Genomic DNA, 25,496 nt, shown 5'->3' with positions numbered 1-25,496 from the left:
CCAGACCTAACAAATGAAGAGGAAATAGGCAGTCTACCTGAAAAAGAATTCAGAAAAATGATAGTAAAGATGATCCAAAATCTTGGAAATAGAATAGAGAAAATGCAAGAAACACTTAACAAGGACCTAGAAGAACTAAAGATGAAACAAGCTATGATGAACAACACAATAAATGAAATTAAAAATACTCTAGATGGGATCAATAGCAGAATAACTGAGGCAGAAGAACGGATAAGTGACCTGGAAGATAAAATAGTGGAAATAACTACTGCAGAGCAGAATAAAGAAAAAAGAATGAAAAGAACTGAGGACAGTCTCAGAGACCTCTGGGACAACATTGAACACACCAACATTCGAATTATAGTGGTTCCAGAAGAAGAAGAGAAAAAGAAAGGGACTGAGAAAATATTTGAAGAGATTATAGTTGAAAACATCCCTAATATGGGAAAGGAAATAATTAATCAAGTCCAGGAAGCACAGAGAGTCCCATACAGGAAAAATCCAAGGAGAAATACACCAAGACACATATTAATCAAACTGTCAAAAATTAAATACAAAGAAAACATATTAAAAGCAGCAAGGGAAAAACAACAAATAAAACACAAGGGAATCCCCATAAGGTTAACAGTTGATCTTTCAGCAGAAACTCTGCAAGCCAGAAGGGACTGGCAGGACATATTTAAAGTGATGAAGGAGAAAAACCTGCAACCAAGATTACTCTACCCAGCAAGGATTTCATTCAGATTTGATGGAGAAATTAAAACCTTTACAGACAAGCAAAAGCTGAGAGAGTTCAGCACCACCAAACCAGCTTTGCAACAAATGCTAAAGGAACTTCTCTAGGCAAGAAACACAAGAGAAGGAAAAGACGTACAATAACGAACCCAAAACAATTAAGAAAATGGGAATAGGAACATACATATCGATAATTACCTTAAACATAAATGGACTAAATGCTCCCACCAAAAAACACAGATTGGCTGAATGGATACAAAAACAAGACCCATATATTTGCTGTCTACAGGAGACGCACTTCAGACCTAGAGACACATACAGACTGAAAGTAAGGGGATGGGAAAAGATATTCCATGCAAATGGAAACCAAAAGAAAGCTGGAGTAGCAATTCTCATATCAGACAAAATAGACTTTAAAATAAAGACTATTTCAAGAGACAAAGAAGGACACTACATAATGATCAAGGGATCGATCCAAGAAGAAGATATAACAATTGTAAATATTTATGCACCCAACATAGGAGCACCTCAATACATAAGGCAAATACTAACATCCATAAAAGGGGAAATCGACAGAAACACATTGATACTAGGGGACTTTAACACCCCACTTCCACCAATGGACAGATCATCCAAAATGAAAATAAATAAGGAAACACAAGCTTTAAATGATACATTAAACAAGATGGACTTAATTGATATTAATAGGACATTCCATCCAAAAACAACAGAATACGCTTTGTTCTCAAGTGCTCATGGAACATTCTCCAGGATAGATCATACCTTGGGTCACAGATCAAGCATCTTTTCCAAATACAATGCTATGAGACTAGATATCAATTACAGGAAAATATCTGTAAAAAATACAAACACATGGAGGCTAAACAATCCACTACTAAATAACTAGGATCACTGAAGAAATCAGAAGAAATTAAAAAAATACCTAGAAACAAATGACAATGGAGACACAACAACCCAAAACCTATGGGATGCAGCAAAAGCAGTTCTTAGAGGGAAGTTTATAGCAATACAATCCTACCTTAAGAAACAGGAAACATCTCAAATAAACAACCTAACCTTGCACCTAAAGCAATTAGAGAAAGAATAACAAAAAAACCCCAAAGTTAGCAGAAGGAAAGAAATAATAAAAATCAGATCAGAAATAAATGAAAAAGAAATGAAGGAAATGATAGCAAAGATCAATAAAACTAAAAGCTGGTTCTTTGAGAAGATAAACAAAATTGATTAACCAATAGCCAGACTCATCAAGAAAAAAAGGGAGAAGACTCAAATCAATAGAATTAGAAACGAAAAAGGAGAAGTAACAACTGACACTGCAGAAATACAAAAGATCATGAGAGATTACTACAAGCAACTCTATGCCAATAAAATGGACAACCTGGGAGAAATGGACAAATTCTTAGAAATGCACAACCTGCCAAGACTGAATCAGGAAGAAATAGAAAATATGAACAGACCAATCACAAGCACTGAAATTGAAACTGTGATTAAAAATCTTCCAACAAACAAAAGCCCAGAACCAGATGGCTTCACAGGCGAATTCTATCAAACATTTAGAGAACAGCTAATACCTACCCTTCTCAAACTCTTCCAAAATATAGCAGAGGGAGGAACACTCCCAAACTCATGCTACGAGGCCACCATCACCCTCATACCAAAACCAGAAAAGGATGTCAGAAAGAAAGAAAACTACAGGCCAATATCACTGATGAACATAGATGCAAATATCCTCAACAAAATACTAGCAAACAGAATCCAACAGCACATTAAAAGGATCATACACCATGATCAAGTGGGGTTTATTCCAGGAATGCAAGGATTCTTCAATATATGAAAATCAATCAGCGTGATACACCATATTAACAAATTGAAGGAGAAAAACCATATGATCATCTCAATAGATGCAGAGAAAGCTGTCAAAAAATTCAACACCCATTTATGATAAAAACCCTGCAGAAAGTAAGCATAGAGGGAACTTTCCTCAACATAATAAAGGCCATATATGACAAACCCACAGCCAACATCGTCCTCAATGGTGAAAAACTGAAAGTATTTCCACTAAGATCAGGAATAAGACAAGGTTGCCCACTCTCACCACTCTTATTCAACATAGTTTTGGAAGTTTTAGCCACAGCAATCAGAGAAGAAAAGGAAATAAAAGGAATCCAAATCAGAAAAGAAGTAAAGCTGTTACTGTTTGCAGATGACATGATACTATACATAGAGAATCCTAAAGATGCTACCAGAAGACTACTAGAGCTAATCAATGAATTTGGTAAAGTAGCAGGATACAAAATTAATGCACAGAAATCTCTGGTATTCCTATAGACTAATGATGAAAAATCTGAAAGTGAAATCAAGAAAACATTCCCATTTATCACTGCAAGAAACAGAATAAAATATCTAGGAATAAACCTACCTAAGAAGACAAAAGACCTGTATGCAGAAAATTATAAGACACTGATGAAAGAAATTGAGGATGATACAAATAGATGGAGAGATATACCATGTTCTTGGACTGGAAGAATCAACGTTGTGAAAATGACCCTACTACCCAAAGCAATCTACAGATTCAATGCAATCCCTATCAAACTATCACTGGCATTTTTCACAGAACTAGAACAAAAAATTTCACAATTTGTATGGAAATACAAAAGATCCCGAATAGCCAAAGCAATCTTGAGAACAAAAAACGGAGCTGGAGGAATCAGGCTCCCTGACTTCAGACTATACTACAAAGCTACAGTAATCAAGACAGTATGGTACTGGCACAAAAACAGAAATATAGATCAATGGAACAGGATAGAAAGCCCAGAGATAAACCCACGCACATATGGTCACCTTATCTTTGATAAAGGAGGCAGGAATGTACAGTGGAGAAAGGACAGCCTCTTCAATAAGTGGTGCTGGGAAAACTGGACAGGTATAAGTAAAAGTATGAGATTAGATCACTCCCTAACACCATACAGAAAAATAAGCTCAAAATGGATTGAAGACCTAAACGTAAGGCCAGAAACTATCAAACTCTTAGAGGAAAACATAGGCAGAACACTCTATGGCATAAATCACAGCCAGATCCTTTTTGACCCACCTCCTAGAGAAATGAAATAAAAACAAAAATAAACAAATGGGACCTAATGAAACTGCAAAGCTTTTGCACAGAAAAGGAAACCATAAATGAGACCAAAAGACAGCCCTCAGAATGGGAGAAAATATTTGCAAATGAAGCAACTGACAAAGGATTAATTTCCAAAATTTATAAGCAGCTCATGCAGCTCAATAACAAAAAAACAAACAACCCAATCCAAAAATGGGCAGAAGACATAAATAGACAATTCCCCAAAGAAGATATACAGATTGCCAACAAACACATGAAAGAATGCTCAACACCATAATCATTAGAGAAATGCAAATCAAAACTACAGTGAGATATCATCTCACACCAGTCAGAATGGCCATCATCAAAAAATCTAGAAACAATAAATGCTGGAGAGGGTGTGGAGAAAAGGGAACACTCTTGCACTGCTGGTGGGAATGTCAATTGGTACAGCCACTATGGAGAACAGTATGGAGATTCCTTAAAAAACTACAAATAGAACTACCATATGACCCAGCAATCCCACTACTGGGCATATACCCTGAGAAAACCATAATTCAAAAAGAGTCATGTATCAAAATGTTCATTGCATGTCTATTTACAATAGCCCGGAGATGGAAACAACCTAAGTGTCCATCATCAGATGAATGGATAAAGAAGAAGTGGCACATATATACAATGGAATATTACTGAGCCATAAAAAGAAACGAAATTGAGCTCTTTGTAATGAGGTGGATGGACCTAGAGTCTGTCATACAGAGTGAAGTAAGTCAGAAAGAGAAAGACAAATACCATATGCTAACACATATATATGGAATTTAGGGGAAAAAATGTCATGAAGAACCTAGGAGTAAGATAGGAATAAAGACACAGACCTACTAGAGAATGGACTTGAGGAGATGAGGAGGGGGAAGGGTAAGCTGGGACAAAGCGAGAGAGTGGCATGGACATATATACACTACCAAGCGTAAAATAGATAGCTAGTGGGAAGCAGCCGCATAGCACAGGGAGATCAGCTCGGTGCTTTGTGACCACCTAGAGGGGTGGGATAGAGAGGGTGGGAGGGAGGGAGACACAAGAGGGAAGAGATATGGGAAGTATATGTATAACTGATTCACTTTGTTATAAAACAGAAACTAACACACCATTGTAAAGCAATTATATTCCAATAAAGATGTAAAAAAAAAAGGTATATTTCATCTACATTTAAACTTTTTAATTACTAGGCAAAGTAATCTTTTAACTTGTTTTTCTTAGATCAGTCCTGATGATCAACATTTTTGTTACTTTTTATTAATAAAGTTGATTTTTTCTCCCCCAAAATATATACATTTTGTTTTAATTTTTAGCCCCACCTGAAAGCTCTATAGTAACACATATTAAAAGTATCTTTACTGTAAAGTTCTGGCATTATGGCACCTAGTTTATAATCTACCAAGCTGAAAAGATGAGTTATGAGTCACTGGTGAGTATGTACATAATTCCTAGTTAGCACAAAAGTTATTTCTAGAACATGTCTTATTTGTATCATGTCATTTCTAAATGTATTTTAATTTCACTTAATTTCTCAGTCTTTCTCCTGGTGGAAATGGTATATTCTCAGTATTTCTGAATAACAGTTGTATTTCACTAATATCCTATTTCTTATGGAAATGAACTCACAAAGATTTTGGATATCAGCACACATAAAAACAGATGAAAAGTGAAACCTCAATTAACTTTGAGTCACATACACTACAAAAAAAACTCTTCAGTGTAAATCACATTTTATTTTGAAATTCTATCCAGTTGGTAATCTGTTATGTTCGTAGCCAGAGTGCTGATATGAAGAAATGCGAAGGCCTTAATTAAAAGCAAATATGAAAAAAAAAAAAAAAGCAAATATGCTTGATAGGAGAAAAAATTATGTCAACTGTTTTAGGGGTGCAATTCTGTAAATGATTCCAATTCCAAAGTATGTAAATTTTGGTTAAATGTCTAAAGTCCAGAAAAATATGCTGGAAAATAAGCAACTGAATCTAGGAAGTCTAACGAGAAATACTCTATTGCTTTACCGCAACAGCAGAGTCTTCATGCATGCCTGCTCTGCAACCAGAGAGCCTCTGCTCTGCCTCTTGCTAACTGTGTGAACGTGACCAAGCTATTTAACTTCCCTGATAAGCAGTTTATTCATTTTTCAATGGGGGATAATAACAGTACCTAAAACATAAGGTTGTTGTGAGAATTAAATTTTTTTTATTAAGCATTAAGAACAGTGCCTGCATATATACAATGGAATATTACTCAGACATAAAAAGAAACGAAATTGAATTATTTGTAGTGAGGTGGATGGACCTAGAGTCTGTCATACGGAGTGAAGTAAGTCAGAAAGAGAAAAACAAATACCGTATGCTAACACATATATATGGAATGTAAAAAAAAAAAAAGGTTATGAAGAACCTAGGGGCAGGACAGGAATAAAGATGCAGACCTACTAGAGAATGGACTTGAGGACACGGGGAGGGGGAAGGGTAAGCTGGGATGAAGTGAGAGAGTGGCATGGACATATATACACTACCAAATGTAAAATAGATAGCTAGTGGGAAGCAGCCTCATAGCACAGGGAGATCAGCTCGATGCTTTGTGACCGCCTGGAGGGGTGGGATAGGGAGGGTGGGAGGGAGACAAAAGAGGGAGGGGAAATGGGGATATGTGTATACGTATAGCTGATTCACTTTGTTATACAGCAGAAACTAATACACCATTGTAAAGCAATTATACTCCAATAAAGGTGTTAAAAATAAATAATAATAAAAAAGAACAGTGCCTGGCATGAGTCAGTGTCAGGCTTTCGGTAACTGTTAGTATTATTATCTTCAGGAAAGGAAAGAGCACACAATCAGCAGCAGCCCGCGGTTGATGGATCGTGAGGAAGGCGAGAAGGAGCATTGAACATGACCTGAGAGGTAAGGTTAACCTGTCACTTGGTAGAAGAAATGGGGGCCCAGAGAGGTTGTGACTTACTGGAACAGAAACAAGAGCTGGGATCGCCTCTGCTCAGAAGTCCTGCAAAATGTATGACGGCCAAAGCATTAGCATGAGTTTGATTTCATAGACGTCATTCCATACTGACTATGTAGATATGGCACCTGAAGTGCACTCTGTGAATCATCAGGGCAAAGCTGGACTGAGTCTGTAGTGGAAATGAGACCAGAATCTGACTTTGACCATGAAGTCGGCCAGCTTCTACATGTAATCAATAAAATGAAAATGACCCAGCTGTCACACAAAGCAGGCATAAGGCTTCTGCTTAACTTCCTTTCATGTAATTATGCATCAGGCATAGAGTTTAAACAAATAACTGCAATTCTGATTTTAAGGTGATAAATACATAATTTGTCTTTGATAACATTTCCCCATTTTTAGGCACATTTTTATGGGCACCTTGACTTTTTTATGTTGGAAAGGCATAATGACATAACTTTGCGTTGAAATTTGGCAGATCCTCAACAGATATTTGGCTAACTTAGAACGTTATCACATTCAGCACAGCCTAGGAAGTCCAAAATCACCAAAAAGGGAAAGATAGTGGAAGAGAAATGTGTCTTCTCCATAGATGCTGAGAAAAAATCACTTCTGTTGTTGAGCAATTTTTTCCCTCAAATTATATCTGAGCCAACGTTTAAAAAAAAATGTTTTTAATCCATCCTTTGGAAACATTTTTATTTTAAAGAGTGTATGTAGACTTAGAATCTTTATCACAGGCCTTCCCAAAGGGTCAGGAAGAGGCACCAGGGGGTGTCCTGGCCTCTGAAATTGCTTGCACGTGCATGTGATAGTAATGCTGGTGAGAGAGGAGATGACGATAGCTTGCATTAGATTCTCAAAAGGTTTTATGATTCCCCCCTCACCCCCATCAAAAAAACCAGTCCTGAGAATAACGAGAGGGGTAGAAAAATGATTAGTGGATGTGTGCATTCCTGGGGAATATTCACGCAGATGGTATAAATGGCTGCCTGTCGCCTCTTCTCCAAATTCTCAAAACAAAAGAGGGTGAGGGCAAAAAAACAGTATACTCTTTAGAAATCTCCAAATCATCCCATGGAAAAAGTGTTGGTTAATGAAAAACAAATTGGAAGAGTTGGTCTTTATGAGAACAGAAGGACGACTCACACCTTGGTTTTGCCTGTATGCGCAGTATGTAGGATCATGACAGACCCTAGGGCTAGGATCAAGCAGGGATTACATTCACATAATTCATTCATTTGATCTTTTCAACACTGTGGAGTTAATATTGTTAGGTCCATTTTGTAGATGAGAAAATCAAAGCACAGCGAGGACAAGCGACTTGCTCAAGGTTAATTTAAGGACCAGTTATCAATGGAGCTGGCATGTGACCCCAGTTATTTTGACTCTTCAGCCACTGCACCTAACACGGAGGTCCTCCTGCCTCCAGGGAGGCCCCAGCTGACCTAGGAACCTGGATTTATACCATCACTGTTAGTTGTACTCCGAATTTGGGGCTGAGGGAGCTTGTCAGGAAGCAGGCTGGATGTGAGGTGAACACCCCCTGCCCCATGCTAACTACCCACCCCCATGTTCTAACAGCCTCTGGGTGTGGTCTGCTATGACTTGGGGAGCAGGCTCTTGGAACATCGGTTGCATCTCAAGAGTGGGATTTTCTCTAATTCTGTCAAGGGGAAATGATATCATACGTGACCACATTAGGGATGGGGATTTGATTTCAACAACAAAGGACACGCTTGAAAGTCATCAGTTGCTTGAGCCTACAGCTAAAAAATTATACACATCTACTGGGACTTAGAATGTGGAAAAACAATACTAGGGGAATCTTTCACGGGAGGCCATGGGGGACTAGAGAGAATCTTAAAGTAAGATTTAGGATCCCCTAATTCTAGTCCTGGATTAGATACTAGCAGGAATGACTCCCACGTCTTAGCTATAGTGTTTTCATATAAGAATGGGTATATTAAACTAGATACCCTGAGGTCTTTAAAATTTGATGATTCTATGATTTGACCCTGGTTGTGTGTCATAACTATATACTTCATGTGAATTCAGAAGATATGATTTTGTAAACTTGTGTGATCCTTTCCATACAGGGGAATTAAAACTTTTAGTTGAGTTTTAATAATGATTTTGTGAAACACTCAAGTGCCAAAGAAATTTCAGTCATTTTGAGGTTAACTAGAATTCCAGACTGACATTAAAATTTAATTTAAAACTAGATTCTCCATTTATCTCTCAGGTTTCTAACCTTCCACCCTCATATCCAAGCTGCAAATAAATTCTAGATAGTGTGAACCATTTCTTTGCAAGCTAATTTTCCCCTTTACCTCTGAGGTTCAGGTTAATTTACTCCACTTAGTGTTCTAATAACTTTTCTTTAAAAAGGAAAGGAAGGAACATGACTTAGCACGACAGTCTTTTAAGGTAGGCAGCTGTAATAAAAAAAAAATTAATGGGGCTTCCCTGGTGGCACAGTGGTTGAGAGTCTGCCTGCCGATGCAGGGAACGCGGGTTTGTGCCCCGGTCCGGGAAGATCCCACATGCCGCGGAGCGGCTGGGCCCGTGAGCCATGGCCACTGAGCCTGCGCGTCCGGAGCCTGTGTTCCGCAACGGGAGAGGCCACAACAGTGAGAGGCCCGCGTACCGTGAACATAAATAAATAAATAAAAATTAATGAAATTTCTGTGCATGGGTAATTTATATTATATACTGGCAGAATCTACAGTGGAGCCATTTCTATCAAGCCAATGTCTCTCCGTAGTCTATGTCCATGTTACAAGAATCAAAACTGTTTCACTTAAGAGAAGTTTCACCTTATTTGAACCAAGTGGGAGGTAAAGATTGATAATTACAAGTCAATATAATATGCATAGGACAATATCACAATAAAGCAGGTGTCAGGAGACTATCTTAGGAGCTGGGCCAGGTTAAAATAAATAAGACTCAAATCTACCCAAGTAGAGTTACACAGGCATTATTAAACATGCACTTTTTCTTAATGCTGTTGATTCTCCTTAGAAACTTTTGGTAGAATGGAACAATATACCTCATGGTGTTGCCATGAAGGTTAAATGATATAATACATATACAATTCTTAGTGAAGTAGTTGGCATACACATATAGTAAATTCTCAATAAATGATACCCATTTCATCTGTTAGGAATGTTGTTTGGCTCCATATAACAGGTACAGAAAAGCAGCTGCTTAACCAAATACTTTCCTTCCACAGTAGAAACCTAGGGTAGGCAGCCCAGTGCTGGTACGGAGGCTCCAGGGTGCCATCAAGGTCCCAGATCCTTCCATCTTTCCATTTGGCTTCTGTCCTAATGCTTGCAAAGATGGGTCCTATACCTTCAAGTCTTACAACCACATTCTAGGAAAGGATAAAGAGGAATGGCAAAGAGCACTATTGCAGCTCTGTCTGTCATTTTATTTCTTTAAATCAGGGAAACAACAGGATTCCTGGAAGCTTGCCTAGAAGACGTCTGCTCATATCCCTCTTGCTAGAACTCAGCCATGTGGATGAATGTGGCTGTAAAGGAAGCTGAGAAATGTAATTTTATAACTGGACATGTTGCTACACTCAATAAAATCTGCCTCCATTGCAAGGGCCATCAATAGTATATAAAACTGGGCTTCCCTGGTGGTGCAGTGGTTGAGAGTCCGCCTGCCGATGCAGGGGACATGGGTTCGTGCCCCGGTCCGGGAAGATCCCACATGCCGCGGAGCGGCTGGGCCTGTGAGCCATGGCCGCTGAGCCTGCGCGTCCAGAGCCTGTGCTCCGCAATGGGAGAGGCCACAACAGTGAGAGGCCCGCGTACCGCAAAAAAAAAAAAAAAAAAAAAAAAAGTGTATAAAACTAATCCCATTTGTCCTCAGTTAACATCATACCGTGGTGCTGTTGGTATGGAGGATGGGTGAAAAGATATTGGGAAAGCAACCAGGAGGGTGTGACACAGCTATTACCACGATGCATTGACACACCATATAGTCTATCTAAAGGCATCATATAATTTTGTTTTCCAATTCTATGGCAATGGGTTGTCCCCTTCGGATAAAATGCCCAAAGGTTCAGAGGCAACAAAAGAAATCTTTGGCTTTGGCCTGACATTCCCCACACACACGTCACCACTTGTTTTCACATCTCCATTCGGTTTTGCAGCAGCACTTTCCATAAATCACCTCCATTATCCTGTGAGTCAGCTCCCACGTAATTAGCATCACATTCATCATCTGTCTTCAGAGGCGCTGCAGTTTCTTCCTGGGGAAGACGAAGGCCTTTCTGCTCCTACCTCAGCTGAGGCCTCTGGCTGATTTGCACCTAACTTGCAGCCAGGTGGAATACCAGCAGTTCCCATCTCTAGTGCTCGTTACACGGCTAACTCTGGCTGGCCTGGTGGGGTGCTCCAAAGTATGTGGTGTGCAGACCAGTATCACCTGGGAGCTTGTTAGAAATGCAATTTGTTGTGCCCTCCTTGAGTGTCTGGCATCAGAATCTCTGGGCGTAGGGCCTAGGAATCTTTTTTTTTTTTTTTCAGCTTTATTGAGATAGAATTGGCCCAGGAACCTCATGCTTTTAACAAACTCTTCAGATAATTCTTACTCAAGAAAGATTGTCTTTGTCCTCCAGGTGGGTTTTAGCATATCTCTAACCTAAACACTTAGCAGAAGTAGAGATGCTCAGACACCAGGCTACCCCCTCAGACAGTGTAATAGCTTATTTGCCTTCTCTGTCAACTAGCATTTACAAGCAGAAAATGCTTTGGATATTTTCGGTTTAATTATAGTCAGAGCAGAGCTGGCTTGGGGAAACATGAACATTCCAAACATAATAAAATGCAGTCAATTATATTGGGCTGTGCTGATTTCCTGAGGGCCAACGAATGTCACCCTATACAGTCCCTAACCGAATAAACATAGCTTCCTACTTAGCGATTCACCCTCTCACACCTGTGTTGGAACCTGCCAGAAGCACTGAATTAAAATAGAGTACAGCCCATCATCTCCTCATAAAAATCTATGGCAGCGAACCCAGAGGAGTTTGCAGTGCAGGCAATAAAATGGTTTTTTTCTGTCACTCAAGAATTTAGTGAGGGGTGTTAGCCTCCATGGTCCTCAGTGGACGTGCAGATTTCTCATTAACTCTTTCACTTAAGAATGTCTAGAAGGCTAGCATTTCATGACTTTATGGGGTTTCAGAGGAAATAAGCTTATGAAAGTTTCCTATTCCTAAACATGTGAAATGGAATCAAATGTCCTTTGTTTATCCATTTCTCTATTCTTTTTTTCAGTATAAATTTTATTTATTTATTTATTTTTGGCTGCACTGGGTCTTTGTTGATGCGCACAGGCTTTCTCTAGTTGCGGCGAGCAGGGCCTACTTTTCGTTGCAGTGCACAGGCTTCTCACTGTGGTGGCTTCTCTTGTGGAGCATGGGCTCTAGGCGTATGGGCTTCAGTAGTTGCGGGACACAGGCTCAGTAGTTGTGGCTCGCAGGCTCTAGAGCACAGGCTCAGTAGCTGTGGCACATAGGTTTAGCTGCTCCACAGCATGTGGGATCTATCTGGACCAGGGCTCGAACCTGTGTCCCCTGCATTGGCAGGCAGATTCTTAACCACTGCACCACCAGGGAAGTCCTCATTTCTCTATTCTAAAATACATTTCTGGAAAGCCTATACAATGCAAGCCATTCCGATGATACCAGGAAGATATAAAACGAATAATACAGAGTTTGAATAATTCAAGGAGAAGCAGTCCCAGGACTTGCATAGAGAAGATGATTCTTCCACAGTGTGGGTCCATTAAGGAATTAATCAAATAACAACAATGAAATGAGTGCCCATAGATTGAAGAGCATTTAACTGACCAACTATTATACTGCTTCAATGTGAAATCACTGGTACTATACACTGGCAGTCATAAAGACTATTTTGTTTGTAGGCAGGGCCCAAGCTTTAGTGTCTTCTAATAAAGAGAGGTCCATAGCAGTTAATTCCTCAAGAGTACAGCTTAAAAGAAGTAACTAGAAAAACTATTGCAACTGAAAGACGTTGCTAACAAGTTTGTACACAAAAATTTTTCCGTAGATCATATTCCCATATCTTCTGTAACACAGTAATACCCATCAGGTATTATTTCTCTCTTCTCTCACTTGTGATATACTAATCCCCGTCCCCAACCCATAACAGCAATATGCATTACCAGCCTGGCAGGACTAAATAATATATCATGATTTTATAACCCACATTTCCTCCCACAAATACTCTCATAGAGGTATGTATACTTTCCCAAATTGCTTTTGTTCACTCAATTATTCATTAATTTAATAACTGTTTACTTAACAAATATTTGTTCTAGGTCCAGGGGATTTAATAGTGAGTAGGGAAAATGTGGGCTCTACCCTAATGGAACTTAATTACTATTCATTGTGGTAAATAAATAAAAATGATACTATAATGGTAAATTTTATGTTATGTATATTTTACCACCAAAAAAAGTGGAAAAAAAAAAAGATATTGTAGTGTCAGGTAAGAATACCCAAAAGGGAAATTAAGCAGCATCAGAGAACAGAGACTGATATGGGAGTGGGTTTTGTGTCCTTTTAGATACAGTGGTCGGAGAAGTCCTCTTGCAGGAGGGGATATTTTGCCAAATGGCATTAAGTGAGCAAGTGAGATTAAGGACATGACCTGTGAGCAATTGCACTGAAGGGAGAGAGTAAGTCATTCTAAAGTCTGGAAGAAGAGCATTTCAGGGCTACAGTGCAAAGAGCCTGAGATGTGAAGGGCCTTGAAGTATTTGAGAATTGGAAAGAAGTCAAGTGTGGGGTGCAAAGTCAGCTAGAGGAATAATGGTAAGAAATGAGCTGGAAGATGCCAGGGGCCAGATCCTGCAAATCCTGTGAGGTAATTTTGAGGCATTTTTGGGTTTTGAGTGTGATGGGAAGCTAATGAATGATTTTGAAAAGGAGGGTTATATGATTTAATGTGCTTTTTAAAAATTAAATTTTCATTTTGAAATAATTATAGATTCACATGTAGTTGTAAGAAACAATATAAAGAGATCCTGTGTACTCTTTACCCAGTGTCCCCCAATGATAACACCTTACAAAAACTATAGCACAACACCACAACCAGGATATTGACACTGATACAGTCAAGTCCAGAACATTTCCAGCACCACAAGGATGCCTCCTATTGCCCTTTTATAGCCATGTCCACTTCCCACCCCCTCCTCTGTCCCTGCCCCTAGCAACCACTAATCTGTTCTCCATTTCTATAATTTTGTTATTTCAAGGATGTTATATAAATGGAATCCTACAGTATATGACCTTTGGGGATTGATTTTTTCAATCAGCATATCCCTGGAGGTTCATCCAGGTTGGTGTGTGTATCAGTGGTTCATTCCTTTTCATTTCTGAGTAGCGCCCCTTGTGTGGATGAACTACAGTTTGTTTAGCCATTACCCACTGAAGGACATCTGGGTTGTTTTCAGTTTGGGGCTATTAAGAATAATGCTGCTATGAACATTCATGTACAGTTTTCTGTGTGAACGTAAGTTTTTCTTCCTTTGGGATAAATGCTCAGGAATGCTATTGCTGGGCCACATGTTTAGTTTTACAAGAAACTGTTACACTGTTTTCCAGAGGGGCTGTTCCATTTCACATCCCACCATCACAGCAGGAGAGGTTCAGTTGTTCAGCAACCTTAACAGCACTTGGCACTGTCAGCTTCTTGCTGTTGTTTTTATTTTTGTTTTTTACTTTAGTATTCTAATAGGTGTGTAGTGGTATCCCACCATGGTTTTAGTTTGGACTACCTTAATGATTAATGATGTTAAGCATCTTTTCATATTCTTGTTAGCCATTTGAACACCTTCTTTGTCACCTTCTTTGATGACATGTCTGTTCAGATCTTTTGCCCAAGTAACATTTAATTTTAGCTAATAGCTACATCTGGGTTAATCTTTCCCCTTCTATTTCACCTTAGTAAATTGAGTTACATTTTAATATTTAAAACTCAAGGTTCTTAGGAGAAAGATAACTAATCTCTTAGCAAAATTAATTTTCCAACAAATAACAATGAAATTTTATTCAAACCTCTTAGTAAAATGTGTTTACAAGGCAGAATATCTGTGTCAAGGGTGGGTCTACTAATACTACCCTTTTGATCTGAACTAACATTAATTTTATAACCCACATTTCCTACTGCGGTCAAGCTAAGCGTTAGTCAACAATGTTTATCTGTACATAACAATGTCCACAGATATAAGTACAAATGAAAGTAATCATCTAAATATTTTAATTCCCCAAAATGTGCTTTTGTTTTAATTTGAAGAAGAAAAATAATTAAGCAAAAGAATGGATGCTGTACTCTGTGTACTCTGCATGTTTAGACATAACTTGAGTAAGTGTCTGTTAATTAAATACAGTGAAACATTCAGTTTTTGACTAGAAAAATGCAGAAGTACCATTTGGATGATTCGGATGAAAGAAACATAAACAGCTCCTTCTTTAAGAGCCAGTGATTCTGCACTTATATTCTTTAACCCATCTTCCCTTTTGTAGACATATACAGATTCCTTCCTTGTGGCAGTGTCTCTTTGAGGAAAGTGTGCTTTATTGGTAGGATCATTTCCTCTTTTTTAAAAAAAAAAAATCAATTTTATTGAGTTAAAATTTACATACATTAAAATAAATCCATTTTTGCATAGAGTTCAATGAGTTTGGATAAACATATGCTTGTTTAACCATGGCCACGATCAAGAAATAGAGTATCTTCAAAAAAAAGAAAAAAAGAAAGAAAAAGAAGAAGGAGAAAGAAAGAAATAGAGCATCTTCATCTCCCAAAAAAGTTCTCTCGTGCCTCTTTGAAGTCAGGACACTCCCACCCCTCACCCAGGTCACCCCTCATCTGATTTCTATCACTATAGCTTAGTTTTTGTCTGTTCTAGGATTTCATACAAATGGATCCATACAATATGTTCCCTTTTGTATCTGGCTTTGTTTGCTCTGCATAATGCTTTTGAGATTCATCTAGTTTATTGGATTTGAATCCCAGCTCTTTTTATGAGCTGTATGGCAAATGGACCAATTATTTAACTTCTGTTTTCTCAGCTGAGGAATTGTCTTATTCGTACATTTCTGAGGGGGTTGTTATGAGAATTAATATCAAGGTAGCTGGCTTGGTGCTCAATAATTTTATCCGTATGGATATAAATGTGATTTATATCATTATATTTTTTTCCTTCATTCTCTCCTCCTATCAAAGGAGAAGTGGATAATTCTGAAGCGGCCACAAGCCTAATTCAACATGTTCTATGAGAGAAACCAGCACAGAGAAAACTCTGCCATCATAATTTTATTATTGAACAAAGACACTCCCCTGAATTTCTGCCTCTTTCTTCCCCATCTCCTTTGGCCTTGAGCAAATTGGTTATAGGCAGCTCTGCCTTCTCTGCCCTAGGTTCCATTCTGCCCCTTCCAGAGTCAAATGACTTCCAAGAAAAGGGCACAATATCCCTTCCCTCCGAACACAGTAAAAGAGAAAATGAAACTACAGGCCGCCCCCTCCAGGGGCTTTCTCGATATAAAAGACTAAGCACAAGAGGCCTTTCCTTCTCCTAACAAAAATCTCATCATTCCTGACCTGATTCCATCAAGTGGGGATTCGGGATATGGGAGAGGAAGAGCAGCCGGAGATTCGATATTTCCTCCCTGATCGGTCGCCTCTGCCAAATCTCTTCCTGCTCACACTAGAAAATGATTGATATTCTAGCTGCGTTTTGCTTTTACCACTGTTTACCCCATTTTGTTCTCTTACACTTTTGTCCATCTCTTCCTCTGTGGTGCATTCATGATATTATAATATGAACATTCATTCACAGGAAGCTGGGGGGTGGGCAGGAGGAAAGATACAGGGCCTATAGTTCTGGCAATTAGCAACTTTCAAGAATAGGGTTAATGGATTTAACTAGCGTCCCTTTAATCTTCTGAAAGACCTCTCTTTTGGCACTGCCCCTGGCTTCTCAAGCATTGCCACCCACTGGGTGTAGTCAGGTCACCAACCAAAAGACAGCTCTCATGTGTTTGATCAAAGTCAGATCTGTCTCTACACACTACTATATATAGGGAACTATATTCAGTATCCTATGATAAACCATAATGGAAAAGAATCTGAAAAGAAATATATTTATATATGTATACTGATTCACTTTGCTGTACACCTGAAACTAACACAACATTGTAAATCAACTACACTTCAACAAAAAAATTATACTGAATATATCCAAATAAAACTTATTACGTCCATTAAAAAAAACACTTAGATCTGTCTCATCTAGGGTTTAACCAATCAGTCAGCTGCAGCCCCACTTGCTCAGATGGGTCTTTAACACTTGAATTATTAGAGTGGCTTAGTCAAGCGTACAACGGTAAATACAAAAAAAAGTGTGCACAAAAATGGTTTTAAGTAGCGAGTGTTTGGTCCCAAGAAATTAATAATTCTTTGGAGTTGATACAAACTGTTTTGCTATGGATGGAAAGTACATGTCTAATTAACATGGGTATGTATATTAGAAATAACATGGCAGGAAAAATAAAGTAAGATGGACACACGATTCCAAATGATATTCAGATGCATTCATTTCCAGTTACTGAACTTGTTTATTTCTCTGAATAGAATGATATTTGCTGCAGGTAGCAAAATTCTAATGAAAAACCCGTGAGACATGACTGTCCTTTAAGGTATGCTTTAGCTTCTGTTCTTTCACATGCTAACGAAAACCCTGATGTTATTTCATGGAAGAAATGAAATATTCACAAAATTAAGGCTTTAATGGGACGTTGAAATAAGAGACGAATTTTAGGGGTACATGAACATTATAATGTTTTAATTTTGATAGTGCATGTTTATCAAGTTTCTCTGAATATCTCCCTGAGTCAGAGGTTGTTGGTATTCCTCTATACTCCCCCAACCCCAATCATCCATTCTAGATGGGTCCTACGATTCAGTTTTACCAGTGGAATGTGAGGGAAGTGAGCCCTATCCATGGCAGGTAAGAGTGTGTGTGCTTTCTCCATGCAGTCTCTCCTTTCCTTAGAGTTAAACATAAAGGAATCCAAGATGGTAGACTTAAAAGATGGAAGAAGCCTAGGCTTTGTGCTTCAAGGAGGGCTACATAGAAGAGCTACCCAACTTGATTCAGACCATAACATAAGAAATAAATAACCACAAGAAAAAAACTGTATTACATTGTCACTATGATATTAGGGTTGGTCTATAGTGTTATTAATTTCCCTGGCTAATGTAGTCTCTTTCCCATATCTGATTTGTGTGATGAAATGGGGTTGGTATTCACAGAACCAACTCCAGGAAAACACAGGCAGCTATCTTTGAAGAACCATTTACTTCCTTATTTTATTGTTGCTTCTGTATAGGCTGGGGTGGGATAGCAGATGGATGGGTAGAGGGATAAGTATACCCTTATTAAGAGTCAGTCTCAGGGACCATATCGTCTCTTACTTTTCAAATCCCAGGTAAGGCATAACAATTAGAATTTCTATAATGGACTACTAAAATCTTATGGGTTTAAGGGAACCTTATAATATGTTTCATACTTGTCTACCTTGCAGACATAGAGGCAGAATATTATTTTGTTTGTTTGTTTCCTTTTGGGTTTTTGCATCCCAAGGTAATTACCATATTAAGAACTTAAGGAAAGAGGTGATCATCATGAAATCAGTGGCCAGTGAATTAGAACCAATTTCTAGCTGCTTGAGAAAGAATTAATTTTATTATTTCTTTGAAAATCTAATATTGGCAAGAATTACTTTATTATTTCTTTGAAAATCTAATATTTGCAGTAATTAATTTTATTATTTCTTTGAAAATCTAATATTTTTTTCCTATAAAAAAAGCCAGCTGGGAAAATGAGGCTTGGTTCTGCCAGAGTAAATAGTAGACTAATTGTTCTCCATTATGAGCACCCATGGTATAACTAAATGGTCCTGCCCACCACAGACTCTGGAGGGGTAAACTATGTGTTATCTAGGAAAAAAGTTCTGTCATCTCCCTCACTGGCAAACATGAGTGATATAAGAAGAGATGATTGCTTCTTACTCTCTGGGACTAAAGGAAGAAAAAGATTACATAAAGCCTGGAAAGGATTATTCACCCAATATTTGTTGAGAGTTTACTATGGGACAGGCATAAATTCTCAAAAGGGACCAAAGAAAATATCATATGTAGTGAAGACATTACCCCTTCCAAAAGAAGAGACATAATTTCAATTCATTATACTTATTCATCTGAAATAAAATACCTCATAGGGAAATACTTATATAATACATGTATGTGTATGTATGCATTCATAAAAATACATACATGTGTGTGGACTTCAAAAAGCAATACTGAGAATTATTTTTCTATGCAATTAACTCACATTTTTGCCTAATGTGGTAGATTGCAAAATAGCCACAATTCTTCAAACCTACCTGTCTGCATGCCCCTTTTATAACTTTGCAGCTTCTCCTATCACAATATGGCAGTTATTTTTCCTCTCCTTTGAATCTGGGCTGATCTTCTGACTTGCTTTGGCCAATAGATATGACTGAAGTAATGATATGCGAGTTCTGAGTCTAGGTCTCAAGAAGTCTGTATGCTTCTTCCCTCTTTTGAAACTGTCAAGGTAACATGTAAACAAACCCAAGCTAGCCAGCTGGATGATAAGATACATGTGGCCCAACAGCCCCATTGTCCCACTGCCCAGCAAACAGCCAGTCAACCTCAGAAGTAAAGCCTCTCTGCTGCTGACCACAGATGTGAGAAAATATGATCAAAACTCAACGCTCAGAAGAGCCACCCAGCTGAGTCAAACTGTTGACCCAGAGAATAGTAGGCTAAATAAATTTTTGTTGTTTTAAGCCACTAAGCTTTAACATGGTGTGTTAGGCAGCAAGAGATAAGTGATGCAACCAACAGGGGGATTTTAATGTATGCATTAACCATGGAAGAATTTTTAGTAGGCTGCTAAATAATATTCTACTTATTTTTAAAAGTAAGGTTCTCATTCCTAAACTACAGTCCTTTCCTCTAGTGCTCACCGTGGTAAATACATAAGCAAGCTGGAGTTTAAATCTCAAATTCACACTTATTTACTAGGTAGACCTCGGGGAAGTCACTTGGCCTTTCAGGTTTTAGTTTGTCCTACGTTAAGATGGAGATATGCTATTTCATCGAGTTTTGTTGGGAGGATTAAATAAGCTGACATAAGTAAATTGTCCATTACTATACCTGCAACATAATAGACACACACAAAGCAGTTCTTTTTCTTCCCAAGCTTTCTGTTTCTATTTTTAATTGTGCAGTGATTCCCAGTGTCCCCCTCTGTCACTAATTCTGGAACTATCACTTTGAAACAGAGTTAACTAACTTTCATTCTAGTGGCCTCTCCCTTGCTTAAAACAACTTTTTTCCCCATGGGTTTTACACAAACTAGGTTTATTACACATATAACATCTACCTTTAAAGAAATTATGTATATGTTTATATTGTATATATTATATATAGTTATAAATTATACATTATACATATTGTATGTGCATATATGTGTAATTTGCTTATCACTACCTGAAATTAATGTGTATATTTCTATACTTACATATTTGATTACTTAGTATTGTTTATCTCACCCACAAGAACATCAGCTCTCTGAGGTTTTTGTGTTTCATATCCCCACCCCTGGCACAGCACCTGGGACACAGTAGACAATAAGTATTTGTGGAATGAAAGGATAAATGAACAAATGCTTCTCAATCATTACTATGAAACAAATTTACACATTCGTGGGAAAATATTTAATTCAAAGATTTTTTTTCAAATGCAATTTTATAAGACATTAGAAAGAGAGAGAAGTAACATGACATGAAGGGATTTCACTATTGCTTGCTTTATGCAGTTTGCCTTTTAATGGTTTTTCATCACAATGAGGATTTCCTAAAATATTTTCTCATCTAAAACTGAAGATTTCATTTGAAATTTTGAATAGTAACTCTAATTAATTATGTAAGTACTCTCTGTAGTAGAAACTGTTCCTATGACTTAAAACAGTTAAATTATAACTATGAACAGCATAATCAGACATATATACTCTGTCATAAAATGATTTGAAAAGTTGGATTTGAATCTCATAGGGTAAAATTAAACTCTTTTGGAAACTCTTCTTATTTCTCAGTTTAAAATATATTCCAACTTGCTGTGTTCCCCGGAAGGAACCTATAAATCCTTGACCATGAAAACCCTTTTATTATCTGCTGTTAAAAACGATTTCCTTCGGGCAAATTGCACTCTCCAAGCTATCCTTTATTGCCTACGTGACATATTATGGTCCAACAGTGGATCTAAGAATGCTTTGGAAACCTTAAATTGCTCTAAGCTTTAAAATCAAATGCTTAGACTAAGCCAGTTCGTCTAACAAAAAGAGCAAGCAGAAGAGATCAGGGCAAAAAAAGAGGGAGAAGCAAATGCAGAAAACATTAACTTAGAAAGTCAGAAAATATGAATTTTTATAGTTTGGGGTTTCATTTCCAGGTCATTTCATCTAAAATGCTTTGTCTATTCTTCAGGCTGCTGTCATTGTATGAATAACAGGCACCCTAAATAGATTATGTGTAAACTGAAGACTATGGAACTTAATATGCACAAAACTCTGTCATAATTTTTCTTTCAATTAGGATAAAGTTTATCTTTCCGTGACTTCAACTACCACCTAAAGGCGAATGATGTCTAAATCTGTCACCAGTTCCCTTCTCTATCAAGTGTTCCAACGGTCCTCACCAAGTAAATGTCTTACCACCACCTCATCACCAACCACCAAGTCAACGTGACCCACACAAAACTCAGTTATCTCCTGTACTACTTATCTCATCCCATGACACAGTAACCCACCAGGCTCCCCAAGCAGAAGTCTTGCAGTTTTCCTTTCTCATTCTCATTCTCTCTTTAACCACTCACCAGACCTGTTGTTCTACCTTCAGATTCCAAACTTCTAACCATCTTTCACAATGTAGTCTCACACCACCTCCCCAGATCATTGCCTTTCATTTTCCCTTCATTCCTTCAGGCTGCTGAAGATTATTCTTCTTGGGAGGTGTTGATTTGTTAACAGGAAATATTTCCCAAACTCAATATTCCTCCTTATATCAGTAAAATTGTGAATACATATAATATTACTCTTTCATCTTGGTGTTTCATAATTTTATGTACATTTAAAACTTAATTTATTGATACTTTTTAGAGAAATTATTTTTCCATACCTTTGTTAGTTGTGTATACTTGTTTTATAAATATATTAAAAACACTTATAATGCATAAGTAATGATCTGCAATTTTTCTTCCAGATTTACAATAAAAGCTCACCCATATCAATTTTAAATAATAACGGCAAAAAAAAGATCCTTAGAAGAGATTATGATACTAAGTGAAGTAAGTCAGAGAAAGACAAATATCATATGATATCGCTTATATGTGGAATCTAAAAAAATGATACAAATGGACTTATTTACAAAACAGAAATAGACTCACAGACATAAAAAACAAACTTATGATTACCAAAGGGGAAAGACAAGGGAAGGGATAAATTAGGAGTTTGGGATTAACAGATACACACTACTATTTATAAAATAGATAAAAAACAAGGACCTGCTGCATGGAACAGGGAACTATATTCAGTAACTTGTATAACCTATAATGTAAAAGAATCTGAAAAAGAATATATATATATGTCTGACTGAATCACTTTGCTGTACACCTTAAACTAACACAACATTGTAAATCAACTATACTTCAATAAAGAGTTGTTTGTTTTGAAAAAACAAAAAAGACCCTTATAGACCAATAACAATTGACACCTTTTCTAAAGAAACAGAAATTTACAAGTGAAAAGTAAAGTTTCAACTCACTCTAACAATAAAAATCTTGAAATATCTAGGAATAAATTTGAAGAGAAGTGTGAAGATATTGTATAGGGAATATTATATAACACTACTGAAGAGTGCAATGTAAAAATTGCATAAATGAAGAGTCAACGTTTTTTCTTTGCTGTAAGAACTCAGTATTGTGAAACTATCAATTTTCCCTAAATCAGTCCATAAATTCAATGTGACCAAAATAAAACCCCAATAGTATTTTATTTTACAAGTTATCAGAATTTTTCTAAAGTATATCTGGAAGAGTAATAAAGGAAAATTTCGAACAATAAAGAGTATAGAGCAAGAAAGTATCCTTCCAGATTTAAAAACGTATTATAAAGCCAGAGTAATTAAAACCAATGTACTGGGACAGGATTAAACAGATCAATGGAAGCTTTGTATAGAAATCTAGTCAAATATACAATGGAAAAGCAAAGATGGCATTCCAAAACAATAGGGGAGAAATGATTATTGAATCAATGGACTTGGACAAGCTAGTATCTTTGAAAAAAAAAAACCTGGATCCCTCTATCCTTTCCCAGAATAACTTTTATATGAATCAAAGATTTAAATGTAAAAAGCAAAGATAAAATTACCAAAAGAAAACACAGAAGTTTAGTACTTTCTAAACATATTAATTATTTGTGGAAAATTAAATAATAAAAGAGATATTGGAAAAAATAGCAACACATGACAAAAAATTAAAATCCTTTTATATATGAAATAGGTTTTATACATAAGAAATATTAATGAGTACGATGGCAGATTAAAGAGTAATCTGTAACATGATGCCATTTATATAAGACTGTTTACCTACTTCTATACGTCTATAAATGTATAAAGAAAGGTCTAGAAGAATATGCTACAAAATAATAATTATTATATTCTCATAGGCATGGGATAAGATTTTTGATAATTTTTATATTATTTGACTATATTTGCATTGTTTCAACGGTTTATAATAAACATTTATAATTATTATAAAAATAATAAAGCTATTTTAAGCAAAATTAAATTTGTATGGAATAATAAACACAGGAAAAAGCCAAGAGAATACTGCAAAAGGAAAATAAACAAAAACTACTACTCCATATATTTTTTAAACATTTTTTATTGGAGTATAATTGCTTTACAGTGGCGTGTTATTTTCTGCTTTATGACAAAGTGAAACAGCTATACATATACATATACCCCATACCTCCTCCCTCTTGCGTCTCCCTCCCACTCCCCCTATCCCACCCCTTTAGGTGGTTGCAAAGCACCGAGCTGATCTCCTGTGCTGTGTGGCTGCTTCGCACTAGCTATTTTCCATTTGGTCTACTCCATATTTTTTAAAAGAGGATATAATTCACATACAAGTAAGAGAGAAACTATGTGAATTGGTGTTCAAAAAGAGTTCATTATTTATTCATCATTTATTATATTTCATTCTCAATTCATCCTCTGGTTTACCATGCAAATAATCATTTAAGATATTTATGACTCAATTTATCTGTTTTTGACTGATACAAAGAAATATAAGGAACCATATTTTAGGCATAGGACAATGCTTAATAACCCTTTTATTAGAGCATCTTTTTTCCCTAGAAGAGATTTAATAATTGATAAAAATGTACAAAAATATTCAAATCAGAAATGCTTTAGAATGTGTACCACGAAGTCAGTACTTCTCAGTGAGTAGGGAAGGTAAGACTTCCTCAATGAAAAAAAGCAAGAGAAAGATCAGATTGTAAAAGAAAAAAAAAAGAAAAAAGACAACTGTTAAAAAAATCGTTGAAGGGGCTTCCCTGGTGGCGCAGTGGTTGAGAGTCCGCCTGCCAATGCAGGAGACACGGGTTCGTGCCCTGGTCTGGGAGGATCCCACATGCCGCAGAGCGGCTGGGCCCATGAGCCATGGCCGCTGAGCCTGCGCGTCCGGAGCCTGTGCTCTGCAACGGGAGAGGCCACAACAGTGAGAGGCCCGCGTACCGCAAAAAAAGAAAAAAAAAATCGTTTAAGTCAACATTGATTTGTTTTAGACAAGGATATTGCAACCATCACTTAAGGTTTGGTGGCACATTCTTTATTAGGTCCTTAAGGCAATATATTTAAGCTAATTTACAATTTAATTTGATGTTAATTTTTTAAACATCACCTCAAAATAATGCCCTCACAATAGCCTTTTTTAAATGCATTTAGAGAAATATGTGAAGACACATATTAATCAAACTATCAAAAATTAAATACAAAGAAAAAATATTAAAAGCAGCAAGGGAAAAACAACAAATAACATACAAGGGAATCCCCGTAAAATTAACAGCTAACCTTTCAGCAGAAACTCTGCAAGCCAGAAGGGAGTGGCAGGACATATTTAAAGTGATGAAAGAGAAAAACCTACAACCAAGATTACTCTACCCAGCAAGGATCTCATTCAGATTTGACAGAGAAATTAAAACCTTTACAGACTAGCAAAAGCTAAGAGAATTCAGCAGCACCAAACCAGCTTTACAACAAATGCTAAAGGAACTTCTCTAGGCAGGAAACATAAGAGAAGGAAAAGATCTACAATAACAAACCCAAAGCAATTAAGAAAATGGTAATAGGAACATACATATCGAAAATTACCTTAAATGTAAATGGATTAAATGCTCCCACCAAAAGACATAGACTGGCTGAATGGATACAAAA

At 37.1% G+C, this 25,496-nt stretch overlaps 1 protein-coding gene across 3 annotated transcripts in view; it reads right to left on the bottom strand.

Moving 5' to 3' along the window:
* The window catches only part of RAB3C (RAB3C, member RAS oncogene family), a 399,506-nt gene that overhangs the window by 207,566 nt on the left and 166,444 nt on the right, over window positions 1–25,496 (bottom strand). The gene's annotated exons all lie outside the window — the stretch shown is intronic.

This window comes from Globicephala melas, chromosome 3, assembly GCF_963455315.2.
Source record: "Globicephala melas chromosome 3, mGloMel1.2, whole genome shotgun sequence".
Taxonomy (NCBI): domain Eukaryota; kingdom Metazoa; phylum Chordata; class Mammalia; order Artiodactyla; family Delphinidae; genus Globicephala; species Globicephala melas.
This window is presented reverse-complemented; position numbering and strand designations above follow the sequence as displayed.